We start from the raw sequence: 16,472 nt of genomic DNA on the forward strand, positions 1-16,472 counted from the left end.
TTCCGTGTTCCACGGCTTTGCGCTTTGCTGTCTGAGCCCCATGACTGGTACTTTCTGGAGTTATCTCTACTACAGACACTGAGCTGGTGCGATAGCCAACTCTTCCCAAGAGAGAGCAACAGGTGCACCTATTCCACCAAAAACCACAGAGCTGTTTGTGCCCCTATGAGCCACTCTTTTACCTACCATGTTCCCCTGATTGCCCCCGAGCCAGGAGGGGCAGATTCACTTATACACTCAGCAGGCGCAGGAGGGTACATGCAGAAGGGTGAGCGTAGACCAGGAAAAAGAGTTTCATTCAAACATTTGGGGGTGGGGGCTAGGAGGATCACCGAAAAATGCAGATTTAGGTCACCCACAAAATTTGGTGAATTTGTTTCACTTCCGTCAAAACACACAACATGTAATCTAAAAAATTTTAAACATCTTGTTTTGACCTCATCTGAGCAGTGTTTTTCAATTTGTGACATTTTTGTCTTGATGCTTACTTTGATTTTTATGTAATTTTTAAGTGTTAAAAAGATCATCAACCTCCATGATCCCAAAACTTCTTTTATTTTTAGTTTTCCAAAATCTGTTTAATTTTTCAGGACAGCCAGTGAATTATCTGAAAGATCAGATACTGGCACAGCTGTAACCAAAAGTAAAGTAGAGGTGTCTGATCTTCAATGACCGTTTACTGGCTAACATAGGAATCATCATATCTATGTTTAGCACAACAGAAAGGAAAGGGGGAAAGCTTGATGAAGCTCATAGTGTTCTGGAACAGAGGTGTGCAAAGTGGGGGAGTGGGCCCCCTTACAAGTGACATGCAATTTCATAAGGGGAGCACAGCATGATCGGCTGCTGGGTCTCATGTTCATCCATCTCTTTAAGAACGGTGAAATATGTTAGGTTTTAGGTACGTGTATTCACATTTATATACCAATTAATAAAGTTTTTATATTAGCCAAACTTATTTAACTTATTTTCTTACACATGTCAAAAGGGTTGTTTCCATATGAATATAACCAACATTTCTATCAGTTTGCATTACATTAAACAGGTCTCGGGGAGAGGGAGGCTGCTAATTGCAGGGACTAAAAGTGCATCCCAATGTCAAAAGTTTGCTACCCCTGCTCTAGCAGTTGGACTGGACTGGCCTTCCCTACGCAAAACCAGACAGCTGTGCCTGAGGCTTACTCTGCCTGCAGCCAGCATGCTGCATATATCAGGCATGCACCATGAATCTGCTATCAAACTGCTGGTGAGGAAGTGCTGGTGGGGCAGTGAAGTGAATATTCACTTATAGTTTGTCAGTCAAACTCCTGGAGGCAGAGATGATGCTTAGGTGCCTTTTCCTGTATTGTTAATGATCTGATCCTCGGCATACGGAATGGTGAAGGAGGTTTTTGGAGGCGTGAATGATTGTGCTTTTTGTGTGGTCGGGTGCTGCTCTGGATGGCTTTCTGGTGGGTGGATGTTCTTCTGGCAGGGGAGTTTTATGGCGGTGTGTGTTGATATTTGAGAAGGGCAGCAATGACGTGCAACGTACAGAGTCTTGTTTTCAAAAATGAGCTTCATTACACACTAACGAGCTCGAAAGTCACATTTTAAAGCCACTTCACACGGCGGAGAGGGCCTTACCCAGCGCTCACCGAAGTCTTGCTAGTGGCTGCAGTGAGCTTTGGATCAGGTTCTAGGGGCCCAATTTTTAAAGGTTAGCTGCTCACAGATGCAGATTGTTGCTCTTTTGAAAATCCAATCAGCATTTTAAGCCTTTAAAAATCCACTCCTAAATGTCTGCTCTGTTAAAGAGAGGGGCTCGATAAATCTCTTTAGGGTTTGTCTGAATGGTCTAAATGTCAGGAGAAAGACAGACTGGATTGTGATTGCCCAAAATAACCTAGTGCCTGTATTATGTTGGCACAATGGGAACTAGTCACTCAAGTAATACAGTTAATAGAGGCAATGGTCTAGCATATGGGCCAGTGGATAAAATGCATACGAGCCCTCAGGCAGCCAGTAAGGGGTTGCTTGCCTCTTATGTTTTATGCTTTTTCCATGGTGGCTGCTAGGTCATTTCTGAGTAGCTGGTCCTACTTGCAGGCTAAGCCAGGCACAGTGTACCCTCTCTGAGTGCACAAATTGGCAAAGGAGGATGTCAGAATTTAGGAACAGTGGAGAGAACTGAACCAGGGGCAGCATTCTCTGTAAGCTGAGCACTTGGGCAGCTCCCCAGAAGCAATTCAGGTGCTGCCCAGCTGATTAGCAATGCCCATAGCACCCACAGCCAGCAGCCTGTGTTTCTACTGGTGGTGCCCATCCCTGTATGCCCTGGTGCACATAACAAAACTTATTTTGCCCATGGGTGGAAAAAAATTTGAGGGAACCCTGGCCAGGAGTTGGGGGTTTTAACTGCCTAGCACAACACAGCTTGATCTGGATTGACGACTCAGTCCCCAGGCTCTTGGCTTCTGGTAAAGAGTGGATCTGCTATTAAACCGGTTTTGTATATGAATTAAGCCACACAAGGCCTGACTGGCCCTTGCCACGAGCCATTACATTGTCACATCTCTGTGCTTTTCTTGAAGCCGCACACACTGTGGCCACATTCTATTGCTTAGCTCCGGGAACCAGAGTTCTACTCTCATGATTAGCTATTTCAGCAGAAGCCCCTTCATGGAATGAACTAGAGAAAGATCACGTGGCACACCACAGCAATGCAGCCCTTTCTACAGTGGAAGCCAGCAGTTCTTTAACAGCAGACAGGAATGCTATGCAACAGTTTACGGCTGTCAGTGAAAACTTAATCCAATTGAAGTTACAACGGAAACTGTTGCCAGGTGGAAGGTAATTACCCCACCAGAAACAGGCCAAGATACCCAGGCTATCGCTCCTACTGATGCAAAATGTGCATTGAGATGTTTAATGACCACAAGTACTCAGGACCTCAGTTGTAAATCTAGTCTGAAAGATGAGCCCCCCAACAGCACAGCACAGCACTTTCTTAATGCCAGCTTGGGGCACTGGTTCAGAATGGTGACATAAATCACCTGTACCATGTGGATTTCTTTGGAGGTCTTGTCCAAGGACAGACCAGGCATCACCCTGAGATGTGAGACAATCTCCTCCCCATTGAAGCAGCTCTGATGAAGAAAAAGACAAGTTTTCTTCTGTTGGGTAAATATTCCTTCAGCTTCATTTGTATCAATCAACACTGACATCCAGTGGCTTGTCAGGATGATTACAATCGGGCATTTCTTACAGTGATCTATGAACACCTCTCCCGGGTTCTGTTGTCTAGACTGAAGACAGAACAGCCCTGATGCATTGTGGCCATTCATTATTACTATCCTCCTGGGTGGAACTGGAAAATGATGCCCTGATCATCTGCAGAACCAGTAAATCAGAGGCAGTAATTGCATGAGCTTCCCACAGCCAGGCCAGTACACTCTGTCTGTTTGGAAAGCTCAGCCCTGGGGTGAGGGAGTTCAGTCTCCGGCGCTCGCTCAGATCTTGCCTGTAGCTTGAGGCCATCAGCAAGGGTGCAGAATGGTGCCTTCACTAAGCACAGGATGTTCCCGTCAGCTGCTCGTCCTTGTCAGAATTCAGAGTTAAGCATGGCCAAGCCTGGACATACACCCACTGAAAAAGGGAGTTGGAAGCCTATTTCCAGTTCAGGCCGGCGTATCCATGCTTGCTCTGATCTCACTAACACACTAAAAACAGCAGGGCAGCCCTGGCCACAGAGGGGGCCAAATGCTCTAGCGTCCCTAGCACATATTGCTCTGGGGGAATTGCTTATCCAGCCACTCATGCAGCCTGCAGTCCACTCACTAGCAATCAGTGCTCTCTCATATCTACCTTCGCTGGGAATTTTATCTCAGCCCTAAGGGTAGTCTACAAGTCAAGTGAAGATGTGACTGCAGGATGGGGAGAGGACACCCACCCTAGGTTTAGGCCAGGTCTACAGCAGACATTAAAATCGACTGTAGAAACGCAATTCCAGCTGCGGTAATTGCATAGCTGGAAATCAACTTATCTACAATTGACTTACCTGGCCAACCTCCCTTACTCCTGGTGAGACTGTGGAGTACAGGAGTCAACTGTCAACCCTTGATAGTTCAATTTTGTTCATCCCCATTAGGTGTGCTGCATCCAACCCTGAAAAATCGACCCTGACCCGGTAGTAAAGACAGAGCCTTAGTCTGGCTAGCATGGATGATATAGCGTGCAGCATTGGCTTCAGCACAGGCATACTACAAAGGAGCTTGCATTCTTGTAGGCAACCCCTGCTGTCCTTTTTACCGCGGTGAGATGGATTAGAGCTAGCACAGGCACACCTGCCTGTGATCTAATCATGACTGTGCTTGCAGTGAAGACCTGGCCTTAGGCTCAATGTGTAGTTTTGGTTGTGCTGCTAGGTGCTGTTAAAAACAGCTGCTATGTTTCACAGCCCAGCACAGGCTGCATTTCAGGGGTGGATCTTGTAACACAGTGATAAGCTGCCAAAGTAGCAAAACAGGGCTCCCGCAAAAGTTTTCTGGATGAGTTGGTGCTGCATGTCCCTATGGTGCCGGGTGGGCTGGCCTGCTTAGCAATGGTCCTCACCAGGGTTCTATTCTTTTCCATCTGTGGACAGAATTAATTTTGTTATCTGCACCCAGGCATGTGCAGACGTGCACCACCAACAAACACATGCAGCTGGCCATGAGCGCTCTGCTAACCAATGGGGCAGCACATGAATCAGTCCTGAGTGGCCACCCAAGGGCTCAGCTTACAGGGAACACTGATTCTGACTACTCCCTTCCCTGATCTGGGGCATGGATCACCACTGACTGAGCTAGGAGGTGAGGAGCTGAACATGCTCCAGGATCTTTCCCAGCCCTGACACGAACGCTTCAGTGTGATGGCAGCTTGGCCCCCTCTCCTCAAATTGCTGGATGTGGTGGAAGGGTCAGGGCCAGGCCCCTGGGCTTTGTTTCCCATGCACATAAGGCTGGTTGGTGAAAGAGATGTTCCAGGCATTGGATTACTTAACCCTAGGTACCTTCTCCCAAGCTCTATCCCAGACCCTGCCTCCCAGTGAAAAGAAGTGCACTCCCTGGCAAGGACTGTTTGAAGGTCTGTGTTGCACAGAGACACCCCTATGGAGAGCCCCAGCCACAAAGTGCTGGGCTGACTTCAGTGTCTTCCCAGTCACAAGCCCCACTCCAGACATACACCCGGCTGGGAGGCTGCCCTGGGCTGAGCCAAGAGCCAGGTTCCATTATGTCACTTACAAGCTGGCAGGAGGAAGAGCAGCATCCCTTAGCAGCCACCTGTCTGCCAATAAGACACCACAGTCCTGTGGGTGAGGGGATCCGCCTCCACCCCCATTGCCCTGTTCTGTCCCAGGAGGCTGTAGGGGGGAAATCATGTCTTTCCAGCAGATTTTCAGGAGCAATTTGCAGCAGCCTCCTGAGGAGTCCCTGCTATCAGATCCCAACTGTCCAGCAGCCCTACGGGGCCAAGCAGGGGCATTCTAGGCTGCTGCAGCCCAGCTCACTGCAGGCATATTGGCTGTAGTTAACCTCTGTCCTAGGAGGCCAGCCCAGCACCCAGATCTCCTGGTTCCCTGAGCCAGGTGGCTGCACACAGTCCTGAGGGAACAAAGGCAGGCGCGTTCCTACCTCCAGTGCAGCCAGCTCCGCAGGGTACAAACAGGAAGACCTGGACCTCAGACTCCTGAGAGGGTGCCCCTTAAGCCACCACTTAGCACCAAGGAGGGACCCGCCTGGGCAGACTAGGCTGCTCCTCCCCCTGGATCAGCAATCACCAAGAGTGGTGTTAATTGGCCCCCTGGAAAGTCAATCCAAGCAAAGCTTCAGGGCCTGGTGGGGCCCTGGAGAACGGCCTCTTCTCAGCCCTTGGGGTTGGGGGGAGGTTCAGGCCAGAGGCGAGGCCCCTCAGGTGGGGCCAGCAGCTCCCTGACCTGTGGGTTAGGTGCCGTGCTTGTCCCGTCAGGCCGGGTAAGGGCTGCCAAGCTGGCCTGGCCTGGCCTGCCCTGCGGGAGGAGGGGAAGGCAGGGCAGCAGTGTGCTCGGGGCCACGCTGGCAGGCAACCGGGCGCAGGCGGGGGCGGCTCTTGGCCCAGGAACCGCAGCCTGGTGGAGGCAGGTTTCCCGAGGGAGGACAAAGAAAACCCCCGCCCGGGCAGTCCCTGGGGGTGCGGGGAGGCTCTGCTCCGCCCTGGGGCTGCACCGGGCTGCCGAAACCTCCCCAACCAACTGTGCCCGGCCCGGCGCTGGGCTGCTCCCTAGCGTTGCGCGGTGCAAACTCGCCGCTGCGCTTCGCGCCCCGGCAAGGTCACTGCGCGCCGCGGGGAGCACCAGCGGCGCCCTGCGCATCCCCCGCCGGCCTCCCGCCCCCGCGGGCGCTGAACTTCCGTCCGCCCTGGGGCGCCCGCCCAAGAGCCCCTTGCGCGTTTCCTGCGCCCCCCGGGTCCCTGCCCCAGCTCCCCGCCGAGCCCCGGGCTGGGCGCACGCCCGCACCCCGCGGCGAAGGGGGCGCAGGGGAGCGGCCCGCTGCCAGCGCGGGATGGTGCGCGCAGCAATGCTGCGCCCCCGGCCCGGCGAGCCGCGTCTCTTACCTCGGCGGCGGGGAGGCCGGGATCAACTTGGCAGCCGGCAGGGGCCGAGCCCAGCGGCTGGGGCGGGCGGCGGAGAGCCTGGCCAGCAGCGAGGCAGCCGCCGGTGTCTCTGCGAGCCGGGAAGACCGCGAGAGAAGGCGGCAGACAGGCATGGGGGGGTCACTGCACAAGGTACCTCAGCAACATGTGGCACTGAGAGAGCCCAGGCAGCTTCCTCCCCCCGCCTCTCACTGCCTCCCCGGGGGGCCTGACCCCACCCCACCCCCTGGGTGCTTCAGCCTTACCCGGCCAGCTGCAGCAACATGTGTCCGTCTGCCACGCGCTGCCAGCTCCCGGGAGCTCTGCTGAGCCTGTCAAGGCTTCCTTCGCCCAGCGGGGACCTGGCTGCCAGCCCATTAACACGCGCTTCTCCGAGGCTTTTTGGGTGACCAGCCTGAAGCGGGGCCATTTGGTTTGTCAGCCAGGTAACCATGACAATCCCCCGGGCCCACTGGCCTCTCTCTCAGCACCTTCTCTGCCTCCCCCCTGCAGGGGATGAGACAAGTCTCCGGCGTGCAGCATTTCTCTCTGGGAGCCTTTTGCCCAGCTGCTGCAGGGCATAAGGGGGTGTTGCTCATTGGTGTGTCAACAACGGCCATTCTGTGTCCTTAGATGAGATGAGGGGGAGAGAAGTAATGTACCTCTGGGGCTCTAAGTTTCCTCCTCTGACCAGGGCATCAGGACAGATAAAATATCCTCTAAGGCAGACCCAGTGAGAGAGTAATAGCTAAAGAATATTGCCCTTGAGAGAGCGAAGTTACTCTGTTACAGCCCAGTGCCCAAACCAAAATCATGCATCAAGGCTCTCCTCTCCCAAGAGTGAGGTTTTTCACTGCAATCTCTTGGCAAAAGCAAACCTTTCTTTATTATATTTCTCTTCTGTTCTCCCCTGGCTCCCATCCTTTTTCTTTTAAAATAAAAGTGCTATAAATTCTGGCCATTACCGGCCTCCGCTGAGCCTGTTTTAAGACTGGGAAGTTTAGTAAAAACTAAGATCTACCCTATGCACACTGTCCTGTTTGTGTCATGTCTCTCCTAGCTTCTGCTGAGAACCTGTCCTCCCAGACACGTCCCAGAGAACCCTTTGTGTTAGCTGCAGTGGCTGCTCTAAGGAAGTACCTCAGTGTGCAAAGCAGAGGATTGTGGGTCATGTGTGAGTCCCAACCTGTCCTCTCCACCAGCATCAATTACTATTTCAATTACAGTAGCACCTAGTGGCCCCAGCCAGAATTGGAGCCCTTCTGTGCTATACTGTGTGCCAGGCAGTCCCTGCTCTGAAGACCTTAGAGAGCAAACCAAAGAATGAGGGCAAACAGACAGAGCAAGGGAGCAACTTTCCCCAGATAACGGATCAATGGTAAAGCTGAGAGTAGAACTCATTTTTCCTGACCCCCCAGATGGTGAACCACCATCTGTTAAGACCACCAGCCACATTCCCTGTAAGCTGAGCGCTTGGGCGACCACCCATAAGAGATTCAGGTGCCACCCAGCTGATTACCAGAGCATCCACAGCCGACAGCACGTTTCTATGGACGTGCACATCTGCACATGCCACGGTGCACACAGAATATTTATTCTACCCATGGATGGAAAAAAATAGAGGGAACCCTGGCCACCAGTTTGTGTGCTAGTCCCAGCTCTGCCATGGTCCTGCTGCTTGATCTTTACCTAGCTCTCCTTCTAGGCTGAAACTGTAAGGGCTGGGGGTCTGGCCACATCCTCAACTTGAAGTGGTTTCTATCATTATAAACCTAGCAGAAGGGGTTCTGGATGGAACTGTAGTATAAATAAACTAGTAAGGAAGTTTTGTATCACTCATGATGTCACCTCAATATCTCTGTGTTTCCTTCTGGGCTAAAGATTCTTGAATTCAGCAGAGACATATGGAAGGGTTGGTTTTTGTCTACTATCATCTGTGTGAATCAGGAGTACTTCTGCTAACGTCAAGGATTAAAAATAGAGTAAGGGCCTGATCCAAAGCCTATTGACATCAATGGGAGTTGTTCCACTGACTTCAATGGGCTTTGGATCAGGCCCTAAGTGAGCCCCAGATCAAGCATAGCTTCTCCAATCCATGTGTGTTTTCATGGGCTTCCTTCTACCTATCGCAGGAGCTGGAGTAGGAATAAGTGGCCATTGAATGCTGTTTTCCAAACTTTCATGTTTGAATGAACACTGTTCATGCTGTAATGAAAAATGGGTTTTCCTGATAAATTTGACCAATGATCTCATGGCATGTGACAATGCTTTCAAAAAAAAAAAAACCACTTTGCCACTTACCATTTAAGTGATTGCGGTCTTCCAGGCTACAATTCTTCATCCACCATGGTGTCCTCTGCACAAGACCATCTCTCTGGGACAATAGCCCCATGTCTCTGTTTCTTCCTATTTCCTAGCACTCCTTGTCTCTACCTGATTCTAAGGTTCTCTTGCTTTCTCCCTCACTGCTTTGAGGTGTGTGTGCCTGTGTCACAGAAAGACAGGAATTACCATAACGGATCACAACAGCTAGTACCTGGTTTTTCACAGTGGCCAGAACAATATGAGTGAGAGGAAAATGAAACTAGTGTTGTAGTGGGAAGATATGGAATAAACTGCCTTTGGAGGAAGTTTTCCTTCTAGATCCCATGGGTTAGAGGCTGGCTTTCCCCTGAAGTAGGAGAGTTGATGTTCCTTCTTAGATAATTAAGTAATCTCCTAGAGATAGCACAAGTCACATGTTCCAAATGCTTGCTAAATATTTGCTTACTAAATCTTTTGGCTCAAACAGAGAAACTAGCATATGTGAGAAGAAAATCACTGGGCTCCATACCAACAAAGCTGGCACTTGCACCATATTTATTTATGAAACAGACTGGAATTTGATGGGGGGGGTCTCCTTCCTTCTTTTCTCGGTTGTTTTTAATTGCTCTCCTTCTTCTGTTACGAGCTGAAAATGGCATGCTAGCGTGTGCTGGTGTCAGAGAGATGGTGGAAAGGTTGCATTTCCAATGTGGGCTGCTGAAATTCCTTATGGATGAAATCCAGCTGGTAAATGCATTACATTCAGACATCTAGAAGGGGTTAAACAAAATTGTTTTAGGGTGTAGCAAACACTTCATAATGAGGGATAATAATTACTCATGATTCTTATCACTTTGAATTTTGAAAGCTCTGGCCAAACATTAATGTCCTTATTTTCTGAAGCTCCAATCATCTATCGCTCATATGGACCCATTTGGAGTTTATTACCATTATTGTTTATTTCTGTTGCCATAATGCCTCAGAACCCCATGTGCTAGACGTTGCACAAACAACCAACAAAGAAAATCCTGTTCTGGAGAGTGTGCACTCCTGGTATCAGCGAGGTCACAATAGGTGTCCAAATGGATTGGGAAGATGAAATAGCAATATACTGGACTGAGTTTTGCATGAAAACAAGTGTTTTAGGGGACACAACATGGCCTAACGGCTAGGGAACTGGCCTAGGACTCAGGAAATCTCACCGCTAATCTTGAATTGGCCATTGACCCTGTTGGCTTACCTTGAACAAGTTTCTGTACCTCAGTTTCCCCACCTGTGAACTGGGGTCATACTGCCTTCCTTTGTAAAGCTCTTTGAGATTTACTAATGCAAAACTGTGTATAAAAACTAGGGATTATTATTATTATTATTATTATTATTATTGTAATTAGTTTATCATTTGCCTTCCCAGTGCAGTTGCGAGTATTTGAGCATCTCTGCAAATCAAACCCTGACTCTCCCTCCTGTAGGAAACCAAAGCAAGCAGTCCTGTAGCACATTAAAGACTAAAAGTTGTGCAGTATTTATTAGGTAATGAGTTTTCACTTCTTCAGATTGTATGAAAGTGTTTCCAGCCCCATATTACAGACTGGGGGATGGTGATGTTATATGACTGTCTCAAGGACAGACTGAGTCAGTGGCACACCCAAAATTAGAATGCAGACTTTCCTGGCTTTGTTCCCAGGGCTCATTTAATTAGATTATGCTTCACTGTTACATGTATAAGCTGCATAGGTCCCTAATGTTTGTATATTCAAAACACAATCTGTGTTAGATAGCTGGGTGGTTTGGGTATTTAAAAAAATTGCTGGCTCTTGGTGAATAGACAAGCAGTCAGTAACTCTGATCAACAGTTTTTCTAGTTTAGGATGTAAGCAGTTTTTCTAGTCCCACAATGTTCTGAAAAATCATTGTCTACAAGAGGCAGAGGCAGTGGTAAGGAGCAGCAAACTTGTCACCTATGCTTCCTTCCCTTGTCTCCCAGATTTTACACAACTGCAAATAAGGATTCCCTTTATCATAGAATCATAGAACACTAGACTTGGAAGTGACATCAAGAGGTCATCAAGTCCAGTTCCCTGTCTTCATGGCAGGATGAAGCACCGTTTATACAGGATCATAGGAAATTAAAAGGAAATCAGAGCATGTCAAATATAGATAAAATAGGGGCCTGGATCTTTCAGAGATAGAAGTGGTCTACAGAGTTTTCCCCCTTCAAGCTCACTGGTTCAAATATAGCCCATAGTCAGCAAGAGATGGGAGTTATTTATTAATTATATGACGGTAAAGTCTAGAGACCCTCCCCAGGACTGGGCCTCCGTCGTGGTAGGCAATGCACAAAGAGAAAGACACAATCTTTGCCCTTGTGGAGTATGTCACAGTTCATTTTCTAACAGACACGATAATATAAATCACAGACTTAACCACTAACTGTCACTCTGGTTGACAGTCTCTGCAGAGAGGATAACGACTGAGGATAGCAGAGGGACCTGCCTGTCTTCTCCCCTAAACACAGTCCATCAGGGCAGCCTTGTTCTATGCACTGCTATTGCCAATAGGTTTGCTTGTTCCTATTGCATAAGGGAATCAGGATTCAGCAAGCTACTTATGTATGGAAGTCAATGGCTTGGTATTAGTTGTGCATATTTAGAGTGACATATTTTAAGCACCTTGATAAAGCAGAACCAACGAGAGGTGTCCAGGGCTGCCAGTCTGGGACCTGTCACAAACGAAAAAAAACATTTTTACAAAACTATCTGCAAATCCAGCTGACCCCATCACTTTCTTGACCTACCCTCATTAGGAGGGATCTTTCCCTTCCGCCCTGCATTGGAAATGCAGATTTGTGATTGGAGGCTACAGACAATGCTACTTATGGCAAAGAAGCTTATAGTTCTGCAGTGGGTTAAGTTCTCTGCAGTGGGGGTTCTCAGCCCCTTGTTGTGGACCTCACTTGGGTATTGAGGCTGAAATTCACCACTGGACAAAAAGCCAGCCCTTCTTCATCTCCCTTTTGAGGGCTTATGTGGCATTTAATTGGTGTACAAGACCTCTGGGTGAATTTTACCTTATGTCCTATATTGGGGGGTCACCTGTGTCCCATATGTAGGGATTCCCTGAATGCAAGGAGCCTCCTTACCAATTTTTTCACTTTTTTGATTCCCAGACCCACACCCCAGCTGCAAACCTGACTTTGCCCAGAGTAAAGCATATCACTGCAAAGGACGGCAGCACCTGTCTGTCTCAATAAAGATACCTACACTGCAAAGTGAAGGTGTGATCATCACAGAGCATAGCTAAGCATACCTCAGGCTAGCTTTGCTTTAGCTAGCATGGGTAATAATAATAGGCTGGTAAGAGACCTCATTGGGCCTGGGAGAGCCAGCTCTGCGCCTTTTGGAAGAGGTGTGGCCTTGTATGGAAGGGGCTGGGTTAGCCTCCCAGAGTCAGCCCTTCAGCACCTCTGGGGCAGCAGGGTGTGCACTGCTGGAGCATCCAGTGGTGAAATTAAAGGACCTGGGACTCTGGCCACTGCCGCTGCTGTGAGCCCTGGGCCTTTTTAAATCGCCAGGCTTGGAAGCAGTTGTTCTCTTGCGCCCACCTGTCTGTCTGCAGTGCTGATAATAGACTTGGAAATGTGGGCTTCAACACAGGCTAGACATAGAATCATAGATTCTTAGGGCTGGAAGGAACCTCAGGAGGTCATTGAGTCCAGCCCCCTGCCTAAAGGAGGATCAACCCCAACTAAAGCATCCCAGCCAGGACTTTGTCAAGCCGGGACTTGAAAACCTCTGGGGATGGAAATTCCACCACCTCTCTCAGTAACACATTCCAGTGCTTCACCACCCTCCTGGTGAAATAGTTTTTCCTAATATCCAACCTACACCTCCCCCTCTGTAACATGAGACCATTGCTCCTTGTTCTGCCATCCATCTGTACTGAGAACAGCCTCTCTCCATCCCCTTTAGAAGTCCCCTTCGGGAAATTGAAGGCTACTATCAAATCACGCCTCAGTCTTCTCCCCTGAAAACTAAATGAGCCCAAATCCCTCAGCTTCTCCTCATAGGTCATGTGCTCCAGCCCCCTCATCATTTCTGTTGCCCTCCGCTGGATCCTCTCCAATGCATCCACATCCTTTCTGTACTGGAGGGCCCAGAACTGAACATCATACTCCAGATTATGCCTCTTCAGTGCTGAAAAAAAGGGAATAAATAATAACTTCTCTAGGTCGGCTGGAAATGCTTCTTCTAATGCACTCCAACATGCCATTAGCCTTCTTGGCTACAAGGGCACACTGTTGACTCATACCAGCTTCTCATCCAATGTAATCTCCTCGACCTTTTCTGCTGCACTGCTACTTAGCCAGTTGGTCCCCAGCCTGTAACAATGGATTCTTCCATCCCAAGTGCAGGACTCTGTCGCCCATGTACATCTTCAGATTCCTTAGAGGGCTTCTGTTTGGGTAGTGAATCCGTGCCACCACATCTACATAGATACTGTTCTCCCTACTAGATTATAAATAGCACCATGTGCACTGTAGACATATACCAGTCCAAAGTCTCCACTAACTTTTTTCCTGCATATGGACAGATTATTTTTATGGCACATTTCTATGCATTGCTGCACTTGTAGGAGCGAAGATGCAGAAGCACTAGGGGAAAGATTATTGTCAAAGGATTGCCAGAATAACCTAAGTAGGATGTGCCCCCAGCCTCAAGGACACTGGCTCTATTTGCAAGATGCAGCCGAGACTGGCAAATCCAGGAGATGCTGCTGTGCCAATGGGCGCCAGAGGGTGTAACTCTGAATTCTCCCTCCATGGTACGTTCTTGTGAAGAGATGTTGATAGAGCATTCATGCAAAAGCTGTGAGCTGAACAGTGCTTCCAACACTTCCCTAATGTTTTGAGGCAGCAGGAGTGAAAACAGACCAAAAATTGTCTAGGGCATTTAGATATACAAGTCCCATGGAAATCAACAGGGGTGAAGCTTTGAAAGCCCTTGCAGAACTCTGAAAATCTCAGCCAGTAACTATAGCTAATGCAGAGAATTGGGGATCAGGGTTCCTCTGTTCTGGTCCCAGCACTGCCACCAACACCTTGTGACTTGAAGCAAGTCACTTCACTTCTCATACCTCAATTTCCACACCTGTAAAGTGAGGATAACAACGTTTACCTATCTCCTGCAGAGATGTGAGTGAATATTTAAATGGAAGGTGCTATTAAATATCCCAAGCACCTTCTATATTTTAATTCTGAGAGTTTTGCTCTTCACCTTTAAAGCAGCTTTGAAAGGTCCAGGAGATGGCATAAGATTAATATGCAAATGGGAGAGAGAAAATACCATGTGAGATGAGATTTTGCTTGCAAAAGGCAAAGGTTACAAAGGGTCTGAGCAATTTTCACATGGCACAAGCAGCCTTTTGATTACAAAGGTACCTTCTCACTGGTGGTTCCCTACCTTGCGAAGGTTTTGTTTCTTCTTTTTTAAAATTTACTACTATTATTACTTTGGTCCCTCCTTTGATTGTTCATGCATTTACCCTGTAAACCAAGCATGCCAAAAATGCAGCCCACTGCCTGATCAAGTTGTTTTGCGGCTCACCAGCAGCTCCAGCCCCAGGGACCTGACTGCGGCTAGGGAAACTCTGGCAGCCCCGGGGCTGGAAGCCAACCAGGGCATGGAGTCCCATCATCAGCTCCAGCCCCAGGGACCCAGCTGGGGCCAGGGAAAATGCGGCAGCCCCTGAGCTGGGTGCCCTACTGGCAGATCCAGCCCCAGGGACCCAGCTGGGGCCAGGGAAAATGCTGCAGCCCCTGAGCTGGGTGCCCTACTGGCAGATCCAGCCTCAGGGACTCAGCTAGGGGCAGGGGAGCCCCAGCAGACCTGTGGTTGGCAGCCCCTGCAGCAGCTCCAGTCCCAAGGAGTACAGAGGAATCTCGGCAATCCCAGAGCTGAGAGCCAGCCAGGGCGTGGAGTACGTTAAATGTATATTTAAATTAAAAGTTATTATATGTGAGAAAATAATTTTACACATTAAATGTTATGAACCATTAATAAAATTATGAAACAATAAAATTCATATTAAGTATTAATTTCTAAATTAAAATTATTGTATTATATTCAAACAAGACTTGAAAAATATGATAAAATATACAGCAGGGTGTGAACATTCATGAGGGTTCAGTGCTGCGAAGCCTCGCGAATGTTGAATTTCACAAATACGGGGAAGCTGCAGCCACCAGCACGCCCTGTCTGGAGGCTGGACTGCCAGCGCTCCTGCCCAGAGTCCCAGCAAGGCAGCCGCTGCCAGTGCTCCCCGTCCCAGGGTCCCAGGGTAGGGGCAACTACTGGCGCTCCCTGCTGCGGAGCCCCAGGGAAGCAGTGGCTGCCGGTGCTCCTGCCTGGAGCTTTAGGGCAGCAACAGCCGCTAGTCCTCCCTGCCCTGGGGCACCAGGCTCATGAATAATTCAATTTGCGGACCTGAAGTTCACAAGTGTGGAAACTTTACTGTACCTAAAACATGATCTATAATAATAAATGATTATGACTTTCTGATAAAAGTATATATTCTCTGGTGGCCCTGGGAGCTCTCAGGTTTTGTTTGTATGGCCCTCGGTCGGCTTTGAGTTTGACAAACCTGAAAACTATTTGGTTCCAGTTGAATATCTTCTTGTGCACCACTCTTCAGCACCCTGTTGGGCGTTGCAATCAGTTGTCACAGAAGGGGCCGTGATGTCACATCTACAAATAAATGTTACGGCTCCCCAAATTGACTTGTGCAGCTGGACAGAGATTCAGAAGCTCTGGAGTCACAAGGGATGGTTTGCTTGAAGAAGGAAACTTAATTAAGTGAGAGGGAGCAGGTTAGAATACAATGCATTCAATGGTCATAGAGGTCCCTTCATTCCAGGTAGCACTCTCACATAACTCAAATTTTCCTTAAGTCGGGCAGGGGGGAGGCAGCTATTTCCCTGCCAGAACACACATTCTGCAGCCAGGGAAGCAGCAAGAGCACCTGGACCTCTTTTGGAAAGGTAAGTCCTAGGTTGGTGAGGGCAGTTGGGGAGGGTTAAGCCTGGTGGTGGTTTGGGGCTGTGGGAGGGGGACACAGCAGTTTATCCTGGGGAGGGTGAGGGCTGTAGGAGGAATGGGGGTGAGTCAGAACCACATGCACGGGTGTGGGGGGGTGCAATGAGCTGCAGCTCCACACGGGGGGAGGTGAGGGGAGAAGAGCCAGGCCATGGGGGGTTTGAACCAGGGCAGGTGGTGTTGAACTGGAGCTGAGCAGGGCTGGCAAGGGTTGGGCCAGGGCTGGGAGGAGTGGGATTTTGAGTTGCATGTAATTTGCATTAATGCAAGTTAAGCACAATTTGAAATCGCGCATTTGGAGGGATTACTGCATTACTTCGCAGAGAGCGCCTGGGGGCAGGTAATTTACAGAGCTAGGGAGAGCAACAAGAGCTATTTTCAAACAGGCAGAGAGGGGGAATATGACAAATAGAGGGAATGAAAGGAACGTTGAAATTTAAGGGAATG

At 49.0% G+C, this 16,472-nt stretch overlaps 1 long non-coding RNA gene across 1 annotated transcript; it reads right to left on the reverse strand.

Moving 5' to 3' along the window:
- Positions 1-9,518: 9,518 nt before the first annotated feature.
- LOC142025611 (uncharacterized) lies at positions 9,519-15,747 on the reverse strand. Its single transcript, XR_012648686.1, has 3 exons — positions 15,574-15,747; positions 11,604-11,653; positions 9,519-9,704 (listed from the first exon to the last, which is right to left on the reverse strand). It is a non-coding gene; the product is annotated as an uncharacterized LOC142025611 (long non-coding RNA).
- Between the last annotated feature and the right edge of the window lie 725 nt (positions 15,748-16,472).

The sequence above is a fragment of the Carettochelys insculpta genome, chromosome 23 (genome assembly GCF_033958435.1).
Source record: "Carettochelys insculpta isolate YL-2023 chromosome 23, ASM3395843v1, whole genome shotgun sequence".
In the NCBI taxonomy this organism is placed as follows: Eukaryota; Metazoa; Chordata; order Testudines; family Carettochelyidae; genus Carettochelys; species Carettochelys insculpta.